The 21,423-nt window shown below is 47.3% G+C and overlaps 1 long non-coding RNA gene across 2 annotated transcripts; it reads left to right on the forward strand.

Annotated features, from left to right (window-relative positions):
• Positions 1-11,606: 11,606 nt before the first annotated feature.
• LOC121068257 lies at positions 11,607-20,814 on the forward strand. 2 transcript variants are annotated; one of them, XR_005818752.1, is made up of 3 exons: positions 11,607-12,803; positions 14,155-18,329; positions 18,861-20,814. It is a non-coding gene; the product is annotated as an uncharacterized LOC121068257 (long non-coding RNA). The 2 variants fall into 2 exon arrangements; XR_005818753.1 differs by lacking the exon at positions 18,861-20,814 and having other exon boundaries at positions 14,155-14,236; positions 14,724-16,059.
• The last annotated feature ends 609 nt before the right edge of the window (positions 20,815-21,423 follow it).

The raw sequence follows: 21,423 nt of genomic DNA on the forward strand, positions 1-21,423 counted from the left end.
GGAAAATTGAGGCACACGCTGGCTGCCGGAGCCTCTGCACAGTGCCGTAGCAGACCTCCATCTCTGGTGGCATGAGACTGGGACCTGGGGCAGCTGTGCTTTTCGGTTTTACTTCATGTGGGCGATTTGTCTGTGGTTGTTCTGAGCTTGCTCTTGATAATTTGGTTTCACTATGAGAGAGCGAGGTGCAGAAATCAGATGTCCTGGGGAGGAGGGGAAAGGATGATGTAAGGCCATGAGAACAGGGCCGGGGCTGTTTCATACTGTATACTTATAAGGGAAAATGAATTGAAACTGGCCCCTTGGCTCAGTCTGTTTCAAGAGGTTTTTGTTGTGTTTTTGGAAACGTTGCAACGGGTTGAGAAGGTACCTGACAAGTTAAAGGCGCCTCAGCAAGGAAGAGCTTTTGCAAGGACTCTCACTTGTTTCTATCTCGTGTGACAGATGCGCTCCCTCTGTGAAGGGCAGGTCACCGAGAGCCACGATGCCTTTTCAAAAGGCTTTGTGCCCCAAAAGACAAAACGGTGCAGCCCAGTGGGGTGTAAACCCAGCGGGTGCGGTGCTCTGAGGAGGCTGGATGCCCATGACCTGGCTCTGCAGGCTGCGTGTGCCATACCGCCATGGCACAGGCACCGCTGAGCAACACAGCTCGGGTTTGTCACAGTTTGGGAACCCCTGCTCCACAGAAACCTTCTATGAAGGGGAATGGGAGTCTGCTTTTCCAGCCCAGCAGCCGAGCAGCCTGTTCCTCGCAGGCCCGCGAATTTGAGCATCGCCCGAGATGCTTGCAGTGCTGCAGCTTTCCTCACTGAGGCCTCGCTGCAGGGCCCTCGTGAGGCTGCTTCATAGCTGCCTGCTCGCTGCCTGAGCCGAGGGGAAGCTCCCGCGTTTGGGGAAGGAATTTTGGTGCTTCTTTTTACTGATTCCCTCAACGCTGGGCCTGCCCTTTGACGGGGCAGATACCCGGGGCAGAGGTGAGGAACCTGTGCCCTTCACCTGTCTGGGTGGGCCAGGCTTCCAGGAGCCCAGGCCTTCCCCTTCGGCCTCAGGACATAAATGCAGAGCAAAGTTCTTACAGAGAAAGAAATGAACACCATTGATTGCTACAATAGTGTTGTGGAAATGGAGTCGCTTTTCATTTTTTGTTTTAATTTGCTTCTTTCCAGCACTGAATAAGCTTTGTCCTTTTTTTTCCTGGTATTAGTGCTATGAATAAGCTAGGCAGAAAGCTCAAGCTGGATGTTCAGACGAACCACCTCAAAATGTGAACCCCCTCTGAATTCCCCTCCCTCTCTCAAGGCAAACTGCCTTTGCAATTAACCTGAAACCTCCCTCCAGAAAAATCTGTCCCCCAGCCACAAGTAAGCCTGAGAAGCTTCAGCAGCACTACTGCTGCTGCTCATGGCTGCTTTCTGCTTTGGCTGCAGTCTGAAATGCTGGATGAACTGCAGCCAACAAGCTTCTGTTCGGTGAAGGGCCACTTCAAAACCCAGCACGGTCAATATAAAAAATTGTCCACGGACTCCTCTTTGTGGATGAGCCCCTGCATCTACAGACATCGGAGATCAATACTATCTCCACCTCACTGTGTTTCTAGCATTTGAGATGGTGACTACTTGCTTACTTTATATGCCTCAGCTATGTGAACTCCCCCTCCTGTCCTCCAAGCTACTGACTCATTTCCTCCTCTAAAACCTTCCTTTTTTAGCCTTTCGCTCTCAAGTATTTGGTAGCTGTTTTGAGCTGCCTGTTCCATGCCTTACTTAGGCAAACTCCTACATGACAGCCCTGCAAGCCTTGCTTTTGTACCATAGAAATCATTTTTTTCCCCCAATACTTACAGTTCTGAGGGGCAGTTTTGGCTACTGACTGTGCTCTTTTAGGCAAATTGCTGCTTTGCTGCTGGAACTCAGGGAGGCAGACAATTGGCAAAGCAGCTGGTGAGCTGAGGCTGCTGCTGCTTATGCTAATTGCTGTTGTCTCCCTTTTAGCCCCACGTTTCCCCCATCTGTCTGTACCCACCTGCTGCCTTTTCATACACTTTTGCCCCGCTCTCCCAGTTTGCTGTGTTTCAAGCAGGGATTGCAGAGACTCCTCTTCGTTTGGACAACCCCCCCGCAACTGTGGAGCACTCGGGTGGCAGGATCAGGCCCCGACTTTGTGTGCTGTCATGCAGCAAAGAAACAAGTGGTCCCCTTGTGCACGGCATGGCGGGTGCTCTGAGCTGTGGTCATGACTGATGGATGCTGCTGTAACCTAACTTGCTCTGTGTGCCTGAAATTCAGTAGTCCATATTTCTCAGGGTTTATGGAATATTGGCTCTGTGCTCTTGGCATCGCAAGGCTCAGCAAAGATAATTTTAGACAGGAACAGAAAGTCTCTGTAAACCTTGCAGTCATTGCTATTTCACTGGCAGAAACAAAGCAATGAGAAACCCATTGCTGTGCACTGCTGAAACGTTCAGCTTAGTAGATATGCTGGCATCAAAATTTACAGGGAAATATCAGGGGAGGGGGTGAGGCTAAAGATGCTCTGTCCCTTTTCTAAAGACATGGTGCAGCACAGCAGGCAGTGCACAGGAGCCAAGAGCCTGGAGTCTGGCCCAAACCCCTGCCCTGGCCTCTGGGGTGAGGGTGGGCCAGCTGTTTTACCTCTTTGCCTTAGTTTCTCATTTGTGAAGTGTTAACCTTGTTACTGAAGTGTGATTTGAGATTTTTTAGTGGATATCTAAGCTGGATGCTGCTTATAAATACATGCTATTTTTGCAGTAATAAAAAGGCTGTCCTAAGTTGCTAAAGATTGAATGTCAGAACTCGTATTATTTTAATTTGCTCTCAGCTTCCACAGTTGCTGCAGGTTGCAGTCCTCTTAATTCCCACATGGTAAAAACTCTGCAGCCTGTGAACAACCGGAGAAGAATCTGACCTTGCCTACTGCTATAAATCCTGGCTAGTTTTACCAACCTCATCAGAACCATTCTGGATCAAGCGTGATGGGGAAGGTATCCAGATGCTTCATTACCACCTAGTGGCATTTTCATCACTAGAAAGATGAAGGAGGGAATAAAACAAAAAGGCAGCTCAGGAATGGAACAGCCCCATGTTAATTTAAAAATGCAAGAATGTCATCAAGCTACTCTCATAGAAGGAATCATAGAATGGCTTGGGTTGGAAGGGACCTTAAAGATCATCAAACTCCACCCCCCCCGACATTGACAGGGATGCCACCCGCTAGATCAGGTTGGCCAAGGCCCCATTCAGCCTGTCCTTGAACACCTCCAGGGACGGGGTATCCACAACTGCTCTTGGCAACCTGTTCCAGTGCCTCACTACCCTCTGAGTGAAGAATTTCCTCCTAATTTCTAATCTAAATCTAACCTCTTTTAGTTTAAGACCATTCCCCCTTTGTCCTGTCATTATCTACCCAGGTAAAGAGTCCGTCTCTGTCCTTTTTATACGACCCCTTTAAGTACTGAAAGGCCGCAATGAGGTCTCCCTGGAGCCTTCTCTTCTCTGGGCTGAACATCCCCAGCTCCCTCAGCCTTCCTTCATAGGAGGGGTGCTCCAGCCCTCTGATCATCTTTGTGGCCCTCCTCTGGACTTGCTCTAACAGGTCCACATCCTTCTTGTGCTGTGGGCCCCAAACCTGGATGCAGTGCTCCAGGTGGGGCCTCATGAGGGCAGAGCAGAGGGGCACAATCACCTCCCTCGACCTGCTGGTCACACCTCTGGTGATGCAGCCCAGGACGCAGTTGGCCTTCTGGGCTGCAAGCGCGCACTGTTGGCTCCTGTTGAGCTTTTTGTCCACCAGAACCCCCGAATCTCCCTCTGCAGGGCTGCTCTCAGTGATTTCTGCTCCCAGTCTGTACTCCTGTCTGGGATTGCCCTGACCCAGGTGCAGCACCTTGCACTTGGACTTGTTGAACCTCATTCGGTTCACATGGGCCCACTTCTCCAGCCTGTCCAGGTCCTTTTGAATGGCATCTCTTTCTTCTGTTGTATCAACTGCACCACTCAGCTTGATGTCTCCTACCTGGCTTGTTCATTTTATTTTATTTTTTCTGTTGTTGCCACTAGACTGCCTGCACTAAGTCCTCCATACGATGAGAATGAAATGCATCCTGCCCCAGAATCAGCCTAAGGACTAACCACTGCTCAACTCTCAATTAAACCATCAAAATAGGCAACAAGCAAAACTTAAAATGATGTGTTGGCTTCCGTGCATATGCATGAATTGTGTCTTAAATCCCCCTCAGTCTGAGAAGGGAAGGGCGTGTTGAGCACACTGAGGCCTTGGACTGCTCCGAACCTGTGGGTAAAGGTTTAAGCAGTCTCTCTGGCTGTATTATCTGAATGCTTTGCCATGCCAGCATGGTTGTGCTCCTGAGCTTTTGCTGTGACACCGGGCTGTGTCTGCAACCTCTTTTATAGAGGGGCAGGGCTGAGCTGTGGGAGGCTGCGTGACTCCCAGCCCCAGGCAGGAAATCTGTGGTAGGGCTGATGCACTCTTTATGGGGTAACACCCTAACCTTTAGGCCATTTATTCTCCGAGCATGTAAGATGATCATGTTTGTCGAAGGCAGCATGGCTGTAAGAATTTCTTAGAGAATAAGCATTTGTGGCTTATGTGGGCTTTGCTCCAGGTGTGGAGGTGGTTGCTGCGGACATCTATCTGCAATGCCATTAATATATATTTTTTTTCTTCCTGACTAAATTAACCCCTGCTACTCTCACAATGTGACCCAGGCAGAAGGTTTTTGTAGCAGGTTGTTTTTCATGATAGGGTTTGCACTTGGCTGCCTCAGAATAATGACAAAATCTTGTGGCGCTCTGTTGCTTCTGCAGGATGGCTGTTTCTTCTGACTTGGAAACTCCAGGCCTGTTTGTGTTTGTTGGGGTTGAGGCCACTTGTTGAACCTGTCTGGGAATGGGGGGAGGTTGGCTCTTGTTGCTGGGGTGGTTAAAATTAGCAGTTAATTTTAAGGAGGGTTTCTGAGGGTAAGATTGGGTGGCATGTGAATTAGCCCTACCACACGTATCACCAATCGTGCAAGGTGCTGTACAGGCATCGACTGGAAAGTCCCCGCCCTAATCTGCTTACTATCTAACCATAAGATAAGAAACGTATGGGGTAACGAAAAAGGAAGCAATGTGACTATATTAGTCAGCATGACGGTGTTCATCAACAGCAGCCTGATAGCTGGGAAGGCCTATGAGGAGGTTTGCTAGAGGGTAATCAAAGCCCCCAAACTCCCTTCAAAACTGTCCAAAACCAGCGTTCTAGCACTGAATATGATTTCTGAGAATGTGTTGTTGTATGCGGAGGGCACGGGGTGCTGCTCTGAGAATTCAGGATGGTTACCAGAGACAGGTGTGGAGAGGTAAGCCCACAGCCCGCATGGGCAGCAGGACAAATCTGCCCGCAGGTTGTGCTTGCTTTTTTTTTTTTTTTTTGGCTTCCAATACATTGGGCAGTCTTAAAATGGATGTTACTTTCCTTGTGAACCTGCCTCAGGCACATATAGACGACATTCCTACCACTTCTGCCACGTGGGCTGTGCAAGGTGATGGGTGGGTGGCTATCACAGGGATGGATGCTAGGAGAGATGAGGGTCTGGCTGTGTTTCCTCAAGTGTGCAGGCACACAGTGGATATAGCAGTCTGGGGGTGGGAAGCTCTGACTGTATCCCTGACCTCTGTCTGTGTTGTGGGCACAGTCGGCCAGCAGGATGTGGTCTGTATGTGTAGATTGAGAACGGGGTCAAGAGGGGCTTGGTAGCTATTGCTCTGCTAGCCAGCTGGGCTGACAGCTGGGCCGTGGCGAGCTATACATTCCTGTTGTGTCTGCTCCTGTACAAAGAAGTGCCTGTGGGGAAGCTTCCACTGACAAGCAGGGTGCTGCGAGTGTCTTTCTGAGCCACAGCACTGCCAGAGCGGCCCGGTCTCAGACGGCCAGTCACGACAGCCGTACGTGGGTGCTGGCACGGGGCATGGCTGCGGCAGCATTGCCAAGGGAGGCCAGGAAGCACAGGCAGCCAGCCGATGGTGTGTGGGCTAAATCTGGCCTGCCAGAACAACTTCTCCCTCACGCAGGCTCCCCTGATATCCTTCCTCAGGGCCCTGCTGCTTCCCCAGGCTCATAAGGACTGAACATAACCAAAACACAATTCTTGGATCATGCTCTCCCTGTCACAAAAGTCTTTCTCCTGACAGACAGCACTTCACCCCTCCCTGGCTGCACCTCCAGCCGGGCTGTCAGTTGACTTTCCTCTCCCGGTTTAGCCTTTCGGTCCCAAACTCAGATCCCACACAGCCTGGTCAGGGTGGAGTTGTTCCAGCTGCCCTCAGATGGCTGCTGGGGAGGACAGGACCCATCAGACACTGCTAGAGCAGGAGAGCAGAGGGCGCAGGGCCTGGCTGGCCGCTCCCGTGAAGACACGGCACCATCTTGTGGCACGAAAGTAATTCGTCCTCACAGCTGTAGGAGAGCGGTCCTGACTTTCTCAGCCAGACACAGCCTGGTAGTTGCCGGCATTCTTTTTTGTTCTAGGCCAGCTTCTCTCCTGTGGCTTTAACTCCTTTCTGTGGTTTTCCCTACCTGCCTGGTGCGCTTGTTTCTCCCCAGCTGCTGGGACCACCTCTCGCAGAGAGGCTTAAGCTAACAAATTTGACCAGCTCCTGGTTGACCCTGTTACGTTTTCTCAGACTGAGAAGGAGTGTTACGGAGCTGCAGAGGGAGTTATCTAAGGACAGGCTCTGCTAGGACTTGAGGTGTGACAGCTCCACTTCCATCAGAGCTGCTCGAGGTCAGATCGAAGGTCCATGTAGCCTCGTGTCCTCTTCCTGACAGCAGATCCCTAGGGAAGGATGGATGAAGGCAATGAGCCAGCAGCAGAAGATCTGCTAAGCAGTCTACCAGCCTACAATGTGCAGAGCAGGAACATCTTGACAGTGCCTCTGTTGGAACAACCTTCCCGGTTGTTCCAACAATCTTCCCTGCACTAAAAAGCATCTTGTTCCGTCTTTCATTTGGCTCCTCTCTGGTGAGAGGTGCTCTGGTTGGATCTCCTTTAAGGGAGGGCAGCACAGGACTGTTTTTCAGCTCTGCTCTTGTGCCTTTCACATGAGCAGGGAAAAGCAGTGGGGCCGCTGAAAATTCGCCTTTGCAAATTCACATGTTGCCACCAGAGAGCTCCCATCCTTCACACCAGTCCAAGGGTGAAGAAATGCTGACCAACATGGGAAAACAGTCTCCACCACATCCCAGCACGTATAGCAAGGGCTGGACTTTGTCTTTGCTCTGCCTTATTATTATGGCTATTTCTATTATTGCTGTTATTATTATTATCATAGAGCTTGGATGAATTTTGCCCCTTCATTGCAGGCTTCTTATGGAAGGGGGAATATTTAGGTTGGGAATGTTGAGACTGGCTGATCAGCAAAACACAGCGGGCAGGTGGAAATCTGGTGGCAGCAGTGCAGTTTTCCTCTCTGGTGGTTTTGCACAGTCTTGCTGATGGGATAGCAAGACTTGAAAGGCTTTGCCTGCAGCACACCCTCACTGTACGCAGTCCTACAGAAGAACACAGCACTACAGAGGGACGTGGCACTTCTGCTTGCACCTGTGACCTGTGCTTCTCAGAGCTGTTGGCACATACAGTAGGTTTAAGTTTGTACTAATTTGAGTTTGTATTCAGTGGTGATAACACTTTTCCTGTTTAATTACTGGTTGAAGCATTAACTCCCCAGGACAATCCAATTCTGGCTTTTTCCATATTCTCTCCTCCCTACCGGTGCCTGGCTCCTGTTCCCACTCTTTCCTGGCTCTTTTAACAAACATGTATTGCCCCCCGCCCCATTTCTGCTTTGCTGAGGAGACAAGTTTTCTGCCATTGGAGGAAAAGATGGGTAATTGGTTTAGTTTGGTGAATGACTTACATTGTGAAACTGAAAAATGTTCCTGACTGAGCAGCCCAGATGCTACAGGGAGGTTGGAAAATGACCGTGCTCCCTTCTTTGGGGGCTGCTGTGATGTCTTGCCTTCCTTCTGCACCTGTCTGCCTTGTCCCTTACCTGTGCCGAGAGCCTGAGGAAGCCCTGGACCCTGTGAGATGTCAGGCTAGGAGCAGATCTTCCCTTCATGGCCTCCCCATGGCGTTCTGGGGGAGATGAATCTGGAAACAAAGAGTCTCAACTGCCTGCTCCTGATTGAAGGGCCCATCCTTCCAACTGCTCTCAATTCACTCAATCTACACCATCCTTCCTTAGACACCCCTTATCTGTGATGTCCCATACCTGACAGAAATCCCAAAGGAATTTTGGAACTTGGGGAACATAAGTCACTAGAGGCCAAAACATCCAAATCTCATCAGATCTAGTCTCTCGTCTCCTGCTTTAGAGCTATCTGCCAGCAGTTCCTAAAGTCCATACCTCGAAAAAAGCAGCCTCTGTCTGATATTTAAAGAAGCCTTTAACTCTAGAGCCTCGGCCCATTGGGTGATAGCTGTGCAACCGTGTCCGAAAGAGCAGCCCCTTTCCCAACTCGCTTCGTTAGCTGCATATGAGCAAGGGCCACATTTGGCTGTAGTGGTGGCCAAGAGGCAATGCTGTTTAAAGCCAGTGCTCTTTCCTGGAGAAGATGGTGCAGAGCCATCACCCCTGGTTCCTGGAGCAGCTCACTGCGCAAGAGCTCAGTCTTCCAGGAGTTTTTATGGCAATTTATTCTGCTCTGAAAGGGGTCTGGTGGAGACGTAGGGTTGTTTTTCACTGCTCATCTTGCTACTTGCGCAGAGTCCTGCAGGTTGTCATGGGAGATAGGCTGCCTGCAGCTTCCACTGTGCTGAGCACTGACCTGCAGTCACAGGGTAGGGGAAACAGAGACTGTAGGTAAAGGTAAAAGCTCATGTTAGTTTAGAAAGCGTGATCTACAAGGGAATATGCAGGGAGCTGGAAGGCTGCTTAGTTTAAGGATGAAAGCACTTAAGAGTTCATAGCAATCTCCAAACTTATGTGAGGGTCAGCTGCAGAAAATTAACGTGTTCTTTGTGCTCATGCTAGCTGAAGACAAGCTGTATTGGTCTGAGATCACAGAAAGGGACATTTGGGGTTAGATGGATGTTTCCAAAGGTGAGAAGAGCAAGCCAGTGGACTAGGTTATTTGGGAAAGAAATGAATGTCCTTTCTTGGAGGTACTTAAAAAGCAGCATCCATCAATAATGGTGTAACTTCCACTTGTGTTTCAGCTGGTCTGTCAGGGCAAAGGAATTCCGCAGCAAAAGCTTCTGTGGCACAGGAAGAAAGGAAACACGGTGGAAACACACCCCCAGTGACCTGCCTGGCAAATCCCCTCTTCTCGGGCCGAGGACCTTTCTCATGGTGAGCCCACAAAGGTTGTGCATGTTGTCTGTTGGGAACATAGTGCTAAGGAAGAGGAGAAGGAGGTCCTTCACAATCCACATGGTTACCAGGAGAGCAATTTTACCCCAGGAAGCCAAGGACACAGCTCCGGCACTTTTCAGGCCAATGTGGATTCCTTCTGACCCTGGCTGGAGGTAGTGGTCCAGAAACATTATCCCAGCCTGGGGAGACAAGACTGTTCTGCAACATTATCCTTTCTCTGGTCATGACCAGCTCTGGCTGAACTGGACAGGAACATTGCATCAAACAAGATCGCCCCAAGCTAGAAAGAGAAGCTTGTGGCAGTCCTAAGTACCGATCAGTCATGTATGTCCTTGTTTGCATCAAGAGACTATAGCAGCTCCAGGTAGCTTACAAGAAGCCCTGGGGTTGCGGGTTCGTTCTTGGGAGTGCGGGGTTAGGCAGAATTGCCAAGGAAAGCCAGAAGCTCTGCCTGTGCTGTCTGACATATGTTGTGAGCTTTGTCTCACTGAGAAGCAAACCAGGAGAACAGAACAGCCGGCTTGGAGCTGGAGATCTCATCAGCAGAGCCCTCTCCTTCCTGCTGAGCTCCTTGGTCCGGGTGCGGAGCCTGATTCTCACGCCAGCGTGCTGGGATTTTAGATGGGGTGTGAATTACTCTGGCGCCACGTGAAGTGTCCTGTTTTTGGCATGAAGGACCTTTAGCATAGATGAGAATTGGCTCTAATGCTGCAGTAGCCACGAGCTAAAAAAGTACCACTTTAAGGTGAAGTAGGTTTTCATGAAGCATTGTTGCTCTTCAGATTTTTTTTTCACCAAAAACATATCTAAAGAATGTGTATCTTGGGTGATCATCACAATGTCAGAATGGCTTCTTAGCCTGGAGGAATCCTGCTGCTGCAACAAAACCGCAACACAACTGCATCACAGCACTAAAACCCTGCGTAGAGATACGCATCCTGGAGGGCTTTCTGCCCTGAAAAGGTACTTCGAAATAGCAAGGCACCTGCAGTTATAATCCTGGCATAGGTCTGGGGAAGTGTTTCAAAAGTTAGGGTGCACCTGGGGGCATACATATAGCAAGATCGGCGTATGCTAGTGCATGTGTGTGTGAATGTCCACATGCAAAAAAGAGCCAGGGCTCTTCTAGAGTGGGAGAACTTGTGTCCTCATTTATTTACACGGTCCAAAACTTGCATTTTCATGAGGCTTAGATATTTCACGTGCTTGCCAGAACAAACACAGCACAGGACTCTTCTAAGCAGTTGAAATCATTAAGGGGGCTCTGTGTCTACTTGTGATTTTCCACTTGTTTGAGCTGACTTCAAGATGTGAACATAAAATCTGGCACTCGCAGGCACCATGTGGATTTGTGATGGTCTTGGGAGCACTGCTTCTCCATAAAACAATGTCTTGATCACATCCAAGCACAGATGTTGTTTGTTTTTCTGTGACAGGTGCAGTATCAATGATATTTGCTTTTTGAGCCATCCAAGTCAGGCTTTAATGGAAATTCTTTTAAGAAGTTACAGATAGTTCATTTCAGTACACTGCTTCAGTAAAGACTGCAGCAAACTCTTTGGCAGAGAGAATGAATGATAAAAATAAGAGAGTTCTCTGTGGAAGGGAAACGGACAGCAATTTTTTTTAATGGCACATTGTAGTGGTTACTAAGCATTATGGTCTTGTCAGCAGTCTCAGGATGTTGTATATATTTTTTTTTTCTTGAATTCCCAGCTGCTGGAAGGAAGATATTGCATAAGAATCTCCATTTTCTCATTTTAAAAAAGTAAATCTCTAAACCTTGTGGTTGCTTAGAAAAACATGAGAACATGAGCTGAATGTTCCAGATAGGATGTTGAAATCAAAACCAAACACAATGGAAAACTTAGTTCACAGCTTTAAAATCCAGACGGCAGATAAACAGCCTTAGCTTGCTTTAGACTGCCATTTGGAAATGTATCAATATCTCACTTCTTGGGGCCTGACTGCTGGCAGGAGGGCACATATGATTTCAGAATCAGAGTTCAGTCTCTTTTTGGTTAGACAATATTGATTTTTATCAAAAGTCAGTATTTCTGTGAAATAAAATCTTTATTATTTTTTTTTTTGAGAGCGCCTCTTTTTCAACTTTTTAGCATTGCTTCAGTCTCACTTTGTCTCTTGTTTTGTTTCCCAACTCTGAGTTGGGAATTGAGTTCTGAGCTGAGAATTTTGCAGGATCACAGAATGGTTGAGGTTGGAAGGGACCTCTGGAGATCATCTGGTCCAACCCCTGTGCCAAGCAGGGTCACCTAATTCCATCCTGAATCTCTTCTGGTTCATGCTTCTTACCCTTTTGGCTTTAATGTTTCTGTCTGGAGACTTGCATTTGGTTTGATGTTCACCTTGGGTTTGGTGTTTTCTTCCTTTCCTTATTTTGGCTTCTTCATCCTGTCTGTCACTTTCCAGCTTTGTTTTGAGCTGGTGCTGGAAAATTCCACCTTGAGCAGTAGGTGGAGGTGCACCTGGATATTGCCTTTTATCGGCTGAGCACGTGATGTTTCTGAGTGCAGCGCCACCACTCAGTCATATTTGAGCTCATCTTCTCGTGACTGGGGAAGTTATTGACTTTTTTTTTTTTTTCCAGAGATGACTGAATTTTTGGTGAAAGACATGCACGTTGCAGGAATTCATGGAGATGGAGGTTGAGTTCTTCAAGCAGAAGTATCCCTGAAGGTCTGTAGGGGGCCGTACTGCTGATAAAGCTGTTGGATGGTGTGAGAAGTTGGAGGATGAAAAACAAGGAGAGCCTTCTCTCTCTGATCCCCTACTTGCATGACATGGGAATAATGACTGTAAATCTTCATCCGTGTTGCAGCTGATAGTCCAGGTTTTTCTTGCACACCATTCCTGGAGCTAAAAGACCATTTCAAGCTGAGATGCTGGCTTGGCCCAAAGCATGGTGCTTTCTGAAATTCGGAAGATGCAGGTGTAAACACACTTGCTGCAAGCCTATGATCTTGCTCCTGGGAGCTGACTGAATTTGGCATGGCCCAGTCACCGCAGCTAACCTGAGCCTAGTTCTTCCAGCATAGGTATTTCATGCCCAAGCCACGGTCACCTTAGCAGCCTGTAATGAGAACAGAAACCCTGCTGTCTCCCAGGGCTTAACCCTGCCCATTATCTTGCAGAAGAGGTCTCGTTTCTGACCCTCCTGACTGACTTTCAATTTCATATGGGGAGCTGTATTTCCTATTTACAGAATGAAAATAAAGGGTCTGCAAAGCACTGCTTGTTGGAGTCCCAAGGAACAGCAGTGGAATGAGTATGACCTACACAGGAAGCTCATGGCAGGAGAACTGGGGAAGTCCGGGCCCAGGGAAGGTGAGGAACCAGCGTGTAGCACTGCCCAAGGCTGACAGCCCATCTGAAGAGGACCCTGAGGTACATATGACTGCAGTGAGTGTAGGAACAAAAGAAAGAGAAGATGATGTGAAGTTAGTTATCTCTGCATAGCCCATCTGCACACGACATAGTTTCTTTGAAGCCAGTACAGCTACCAGCTCTTGTCCAGAGACCACTGTCCTGCTATAAAATGGTCTGTTTTGGAAAGGGTATGGTTTCTCTCCTAGACTGTGGGAGGCAGATTGCTGCCCATGTGTCTGCATTTAGGGAAGAAACCAGGAGTGGGAGGTAGCGCTTCCACCCAGTATTGAACTCTGCAACTTGCTGACTGCTGCCTCTCAGCATCTGCAAGCAGTCAAGCTCCATTTAGGACTATTTCCTCGTGGGAGGATGTGGTGCCACCAGGCTTTCTGTGACTTCTGTCAGTACCTTCCAGCAGCTCTCAGTTGAAACTGCCTGGCTCAGACAAATGCAGGGTAAGGTAGAGGTCAGCATGGCCAACTGCTAAGCTGCTGTGCTTAAAAAAAACATCTTCCATTTCCAATTAGAAATGGTTCAAAAATTATTCTTTTCAGCTTTTCCAAAACCAAGCTCTCATCCCTTTCTGTGTCACGATAAATATAATATATATATATATTTTTCTACTTCAATGAGAAGTATTTTAAAAAACTTATTTGTATTTATTTGCACCACTATGTACAGAAACTTTGTTTTCTGGAAAATGGTTCTGTTGTATATCTTTAAGGTAACTGCACATACAGACATCCACAGGCGAAATGATGTTTTTAGACCATGACCTTCAAATGTTTAAGATGAGACAAAGATACTAGTTCTGGTGTGATTTTTCTTTTCCAGATCTTTTCCAGTCTTTCCTTATTTTGTTAAGGTTAAATATACTCAGAATAAGATCTGCAGCTGTGAGCATCATGCTTGAGACAGAACTAAATGTCTTTAGCGCCATGCAGGCTTGCTAGAGCTTATTTGTCAGAGTCCTTGTCTTCAGAGCTTGAGTGTATCTGTCGTCCTGTAGTAGACCCGTGGCTGTCGAGGACCTTGAGGCCATGTGGATGACTAGCAGTGAAGCTCTTCTGCTCAGGCCTTTCCCAGTATTATTAGCCTCAAATGGCCCTGGATGGGCTGGGTGGTGTATACGTGTAAGTCAAGGGCCTACCCATTCGTTAAGCAAGGTATACCACAGGCTGCCAGAGGTAGCTTTATTCCCACTGTAAACCGAGAGAGAGAGGTGCCTCCAAGGTTTAACAGCCATAGATGGGACAAGACCCTGAGTAACCTGATCGAGCTGGGTCTGCTTTGAGCAGGGAGCTGACCTGCAAAATCTCTTCCAAAACCTATATCACTCCATGATAAAATCTACAGCTTTATATTGTAGGGCACTTGCTGGAGATCGCACAGGAACTCCTGGAAACAGACCCTGCATCCTGCCACTGAGTGAGGCCGTGGCAGGCCCTAAGGTAGGCTGAGCTATCCCAGCTCCTCCAGCATCTGCCTAACAAATAAACAAAAGTACGAGTGGAATAGCTGGGGAGAGAGGTCTGGGGAGAGGCATTGGAACTACACCTCAAGTCATGCCTCATAGCACAGACTCGCTTATCTCGCCAGCCTTCAGTAAGTGGTGTGTGTGCACATTATGGAGGAAGCTGCTTAAATGGTGGCAAATAGTGATTAGAAGCACTTGAGCAGGCAGTAGGAGACATAGAAACTTAGAGGTGGCATGGCCAGATCTTTGAAGGTGCTGTGGCACGGCTGGTCTCCAGAGCAACTGGCTGCCCTCTTATTAAACACTCCTTTCTGAACTGCTGCTTAAAATTCCTAAGCAAGGACTTTGCACAAAGCTTGAGCGTAGAGTGGGGCTCGTGGGAGTTCACATGCTTGCTGGAGCAAGAGGCACCTTCAGTAGCAGAACAAATGAAATATGCTAATTTTTATTTTTCTCTACAGGCTTTCTCAGCTTCTCCTCAAACTCCGAAGTGTGCGGCAGTTTGACCATCAGAGCCCAGATCTGTGAGCAGTGATCTGTTCTGATCACGTTAGATCTGAGAGAAGGGGTTTCTGACAGATCTAATATTTTCAGAGCTCACTTCTCCTTCCTTCTCCCTGCCCAGCTGGGGTGTTGTTGCAAGGTGACTGTGGGCCTTTTCAGTGTTTTTTATTTTGTGTTATTTTATGTTATTTTATGTTACGTTATTTTATTTTATTTTATTATTATTTTTATTTGCCTATGCCTAGTCTTGGGGTTCGTCTGGGAACAGCTTGCTGGAATACTCTTATCTGAGAAACATCTCCTGTGAGATACTTGTTCTCCATGAGGAGTCTGGTATTTCTTACCCTTTTAAAACCAGGTTTGCAGTGTAAGGGCCTGCAGAAAATCTGTATTTTGGCTTTTTTTAGGTAATATCTGCTTGCAATTGGCTCATACTGTAAATACTCTTGCCAATAAACTTGTGAGAATCAACAGAGAGAGCAAAGTTCTGTCATTTGGTATAGTTAGAAACTTTCTCAACATTTGGGTATAACAAATGCTGTGACATGCTGCCAAGTTCACTGCAGAGAGTATAATGCTGGGAAAAGTTATATTTATGTCCCCGTTACTTGTCTGGATTGTTTTTTTTTAAGCCCCAGGTTTTGCAAGTTTTGTGTTGTGCAAAAGGAAGGAAGGTTATCACTCTCCTTCCTAAGGTTAGATATCTTCCTGTCCTACATAATACACATATACCTAACACATTGCCATGTTCTACATGATGTCTCCACCACCCTTCCTTCCACCTGTCCTGTGCACCCCCCTCTGCTATGTATTCTGCCCCTTTTCAGTTCAGGAAGCTCAGAGGTAGCCCATGTATTTTTTTTTGCAGTGTGTCCTGGGCTAAGAAATGAGTCCTAACCAGTAGCCTTGCTGACAGGTATTGGATGTTCTGGGCTTTTGGAGGTGGGTGCTGGCTTCGTGCTAGGGACAGCAGGTGGGGAGTAACCTTGACATTGCAGAATCAGGAGGATCACAGCTGTGGGTTGCCACTGATGAGGAGACCAAGTGCCACCTGGTGAGCAGGCCCTCTACCCCTCAGAAAAGCAGAAAGTAACAGAGGAAGGTGAAGCCACAGCTTTCTGTCTTGTGCTAAACAAGATGTAACGCAATGATTTTTACATTCCAGGGTCCTTCTGTTGTCCTTTGATTGGCATCAATAGGTAGGAAAATTGTTCTCAGTCTTCTGAAGTCTGAGAAACCTGAGGAAAAACTGGCAGACAATTGGACTTGTAGCAGGAAAGAAAAAAAAGTAGAGTAAAGGGGTTTGAAATCTATTCCCACCCTCACTTCCAGTAAAAGTCTTCAGGGTAATGTGCAGAGGTAGAGGTTTGGAAAGAAGGGACTCCGCCATGGCATGCATCCTGGGACCCCTGTGATAGCTGAAGTGAATGGAGTTAAATAGGAACACAGGAACAGCGTTGATGTTGGGGCTGGAAGATGTTTCAGGCCAGATGGGGATGAAGCTTGGGAAGAGCAGATGGGTCCCTCACTTTTATGTCTCCTGGTAGCCCCCAGAGCACTGTGGCTATAGGGGAAATGAGGCTGGAAATGTCAGGGTGGGGGTTGTTAAACAGCATCTTCCACGTCTGTGTTTCTGAGGTGTAGCCCTGAAGGAAAAAACTCCCCAGCTGAAGAGGTTGGCTCTGCTTCCTTCCTCACTTCTGTCTCAGTCACCAGCTGGATGTTACCTGTTGGGGCCTGGGGAGCTTCCAGGCCAGGCCTCTGCCTTTGGCAGTGTGTGTATTACACATGCACACCCTTACTATTTAAGCGTGGATGGTAGCGATGGAGAAGACACCCCTTTTTTTTATAAGCAAGGGCCTTGGATTAAGCAGGCAGTGGGTTCTCGCAATGGGGATTACTTTCGTCCTCTGGTATCTGCACTGACTGAATTATTTACTTGCAATGGTCATTGCATCCCTCCGCCTGGACTTCTGCCACAGGGTGATCATGTGGGCCTTCTGTTCCTTTGTTTTCCCAAGAATGTCAGGGAGAGACTCGGAAAACATTGGCCTTGGCATAGCTGCGGTGGGACTGTGGTTGTGGGGGTTTGCAAGCAATGGGATGATCCTCTCACGATTGATCCCAGATCCCTTTTCAGAATTTGGCATCTTCCTCAATTACCTCCCATTCTTTGCCTGGTTCACCTTGGCTCCTCTGTACTTGGCGTTAATACCGTTGTGTTGCAAAGATCTCTTGTTGAAAAACGCTTCTGCGTTTCCTCACTTCACACCCTAAGTCAGTGTGGCTGCTTCCTAGAACAGCCGCACATTTTATGTCTTGCGTCCAAGACATTGTGCTGTAGATCCATTGCTCTGCTTCATGTCATGATCTTCCCCCTGGGTTTGCAGACCTGAAGAAATAACCACCACGTTGGGACTACCATGTGGACTAGCTCAGCCTGAATCCAACTGGGGAGGTGCAGAGTCCTTCTGAGTTAGGCTGAGCTACAGGGAAAGGGGAATGACAGTCTTTGACTCAGTGAGAACTTGAGCAGTGGAGTTCAGAAGAGTGCTCCCTGGCCACGCAGCCAGAGGAAGGGTGGGATTTGTGCCCAAGGTTAATAAACAGAATTAAGGTAGGTTGGCCAGTGTGTTTTTAGGAAAAGGAAGGAAAACAGGACTTTCCAGCTTGTACCAGGTATGTGTGCTTGCAAGCAAATGTGAGATGTCTGCGAAGTTTTATAGGACTGGTCTGGTCCTATTGGTCTCAGAGAGAAGTCTATGAGTAAAGGTGATGAAATACAAGCGTGGTTCTGTACACACCCTCACCCCTTCTGTTTTTGTCCACTATAAGTGCTGTATCCCTACGTACGAAGCACGGAGCTTGTGGTAGGTGCTGTTCATTTCAGTGGCTGAGCAGCTTTTCCTGGCTGTAACAAGGGTTAGATTTGAACAATAACCTTGATAAGCATCATTTTCAGTACTTTTTAAAGTACATCACAGTGCTTTATATCTCCAAACTGGCATGAATCAGAACAGCTCCCAGGCCTTGCAGCCTTATGTATTGCTCTGACCAGGATCCTCTCATCTAGGAAATGGAGGCCAGATCGCCTTACCTCACCGAGGCCATATGGAGGCTGGTGGCAGCGCTGTGTAGTACAAAATGCACGAGGCTGGGATTTGACAGATCCCAGGTCTCAGCCCTGCCAATGGTTGCCTGAAAGCCCCAGGCAAATCGTCTCACTTCTTTCTTCTGTTTCTCTCCATTTGCTTGTACTGGGAGCTCCATGAGCCAAGGATTGTCTCATGAAAACAGCAGCTAGCCAACCACCCTCATCTTAGGGCTTCGTTCCCAAATGTCTACATGGTCCGGAACTCCTCATGATACTGAGACCGGCTATTGATTTACTTCTGTTTGTTTTCCTTTTTTAATTTCCAGAATCTCTAATGTCAACTGTTTGATGACTGAATGACTCCTAGAGTGGCAGGATGCTGTCACCACTGAAATCCAGAGGTGAAGACTTCACAGCAGAGGACAGCTTGTTGTGGGGGTTGGCTGGCTGGTGGTTCTCTTGAGCACGGGTGAGAGGGTTTTGGAGAAAGTGGCTTTCATGTGGGATTGGGGTCAGAGACAGGGCTGCAGAGGCAATTACTCCCATGTTCAGTGGAACTGCTCCCGCTTGCCGCAGGCTGCAACTTGGCTCACCCCAGCAGTGAGTCAGCGCACCAGACGGAGCTGGTTAGATCCAGGCAGGGAAGGGGGAACAGCAGGGATCAGAGGTGGGGGCGTCCCCAGACCCCGTCTGATCACCAGGATGGAGGCAGGAGGGGAGCAGAACAGGGGCGTTTAGAGGTACCTCGTGTTTCCTTTTTCACATGGGCCTCTCCCTCAGCCTCCTCTCTTCTGTGGAGGAGATTGCAGGGGTGACCTTGAAATGCTGGACCCTTTTACAGCCCAAATCCTTTGGGGTGGGGGAAAGAGAGCCTGCGTTCCTGACGTTATTAAACTGGACATTGTTAATTATGTGTGAGGGTGGATTACTGTGTGGCATGCAATGAGTTGTTAATGCTAATCAATCAGAATTACAAGGAATATGCCTTTTTCTTTATTAGCAATGGCCTCCTGGAGGGACTTTCCCCCTAGGGATGAAGGGAAATATGCTGGGGGGAGAAAGAAAGAAATAATGATGGAATTAAATGAGTGGTATGGAGGCTTGTTTCTGGTCTCCCTCTCCTGAAGCTGGGCCCTGATTCAAAACTCATTCAGTGTATTCAGCTACTTCGCATGTTCTTGAGCATTAACCTTCAGTTGAACTAGAAGCTCAATAAATGGGCATTTTGATGGCTCCCTGAATTCACAGTTTGCTTCTCCAGGAAAGATCTAATCTTCAAGAAGGATGTTGAAGATTACACAGGACAAGTCTTCGCTCAGTGCAAGCTGACTTAGCCCAGTGAACTCCAAATGATTTGTGGTGTCGTGGGACCTAAGCACTGTGTCTGCAAATGCTGTACTCCCAGAGAAGGAAGAAGCTCTTGATGCTCAGAGCTTCAAATTGCTGTGTGACATGAATAACTGGACCTACACAGAGGGAAACAGTGGCTTTAATGCACTAGTTTCCTACCCAGTGCTTTTTTCTTTATTTTTTCCCCCTCATCAAAGCAAAGCAATGTTTTGTCCTGGAATTTGAAGGAAAATCGGGAGATGGCCTTGGGAATAGTTTAAATGAATACTTTTGGAGAAGAAACACATTTTTCCCTAGGGAGCCAACAGTGGGTTCAAGGGACATACCCTTGAAAGTTATGGAGAGCTAAGGAGTTGGTCCCCCTTCTGCTGTTTGCATCAAGAAAACATTACCCCACCTGGCAAACTGACTTTATGTGGTTGCCTGTGTGTTTTCAAGCCCAGAACTGGAGTGCTGGACTGTAGCGCCTGCAGGCTTCTTGCTCTGTACAGACTGTGCTCAGTACAGCGGGACTCCTGAGCAGATAATGCTGCTTGATGCTGAAGTGGCCATGGCATGCCTGAAATGACTGCCTCAAGGCTTGCTTAACTGCTCTCTATTTTTGTAGTGAAGTGCAGCCATTTTGTAGTGAGGTGAAGCAAATAAGGCCTGCTTGTTGTTGAGTGATTTCCTAATAGGTAAAGAACTGTTGGGTTGGAGTCCTGAAGTTTAGCGGACAGTAGCTAAGTGTCTGGTGGAATACTTTGACCTGACACAAAATGGTTCAGGATGACTGGAAAGAAAGCATCAAGTGTCAGTGCGGTGAACTAATTCCACATCTAGCTGCCTCACTTCTCTTTATTCTGTCCCCTCTGATATTAGAGCTCCCTGGCTTTCGAAAAGAGGAAGTGTTGAAGTCGTAATTTCGCTCTAAATGAGACCGCCTGTTTGACCAGGAAGGAGCTGTTTCAAACATCTCCGTGGTAATTTAGCTTGTTAATTCTTAAAGATTTTGTCTCCCCCAAGAGATCTCAGAATAATTTGTAGATTTTGTTCAAGTTCCAGCCTCTGGATTGACGTGAATGTATGCAAATCCTGCTACTTCTTATACTGTGTTTGCTTCTGGCTGCCAGTTTCGCAGAGGAAAACCGGAAAATTTAACGCTGATTTATGATTGATATATTTAAAAAAGAATAATAATAAAAATGCAGATAGAAAAAGCATTTAGATTGTGTTGCCTTTAAAACCCAAGATATTTCAGAGGTAATGTCCTAGCTTTGGGGAGCATAATTACTCATTTTTCAACATCTGAGGCTTGCTATCTTGTTGCTTAGAGACAGAAAAAAATGTTGTCCCCTTTGCCAGCCCTGGTTTCCACCCCGAGTGCCTTGCAGAGATTAGAGCTGGCTTTCCAGCCCTGGAGGAACCAGAGCGGGGCTGGGCTAAATGAAATTATCATTAGATAAATTCAGATAGTGGGTTGGAATGGAGGTAGCTAGATAACATCCAAGGGACTGCAATACCGACGATTATTTTGGGAAGTGTGACTGAATTCTCTAACTCTCTGCCCGGAGAATAGCTCTACATACAAGTTAGGAACTGTGAAAGCTGAGAGCAAAAGACAAAATCCCCCACACTTAAGTATATGATAGTCTTTTCATAAATAAATAAATAAGTAAACACACATAAATAAATGTCCCCGTGTTTTTTTCCATACCATTAAAGCAAACTTGGGAACGTGGCCTATAGCAACACAACCTATTGATGTGTGCTGTCACAAAGGGGGCACTTTCACCTGCCATTTTGCTTGTTGGTGTCTTTATAAGCATGATCTTACAAATCTTACCCTTGAATTAAACTGGGGAACTTGGCTGGAGGCTAAAGAACATTTATGTGAAAGATTTTCTGGAAATATGAACGTATTCTAATAGCTACAGTTTCACAGACAAAGCTTTCCTGTTTCAGAAATCTATTTTTGAGTGGTAGAGAATGAAGAAAATGTAAACTAATTTATTACTGAATGCTTGTGAAAGACTTAATACCCATAAAACCAGCAGTGTTCCACAGATGATGCAGGAGATCCTGTGGTGGGTCTCTGCACGTTTCCTTGCAAAGCTATGCTAAAGCTCCTTAATCCTGGTGTTAATTATTTTGGTGGAAGGCATTTACTGAGCAAAGAACTGTGACTGTGTCAAGTCTGTGCACTGAGGTTTGTGAGGAGGCCAAAACGTCCA

Source organism: Cygnus olor, chromosome 3 (assembly GCF_009769625.2).
Source record: "Cygnus olor isolate bCygOlo1 chromosome 3, bCygOlo1.pri.v2, whole genome shotgun sequence".
In the NCBI taxonomy this organism is placed as follows: domain Eukaryota; kingdom Metazoa; phylum Chordata; class Aves; order Anseriformes; family Anatidae; genus Cygnus; species Cygnus olor.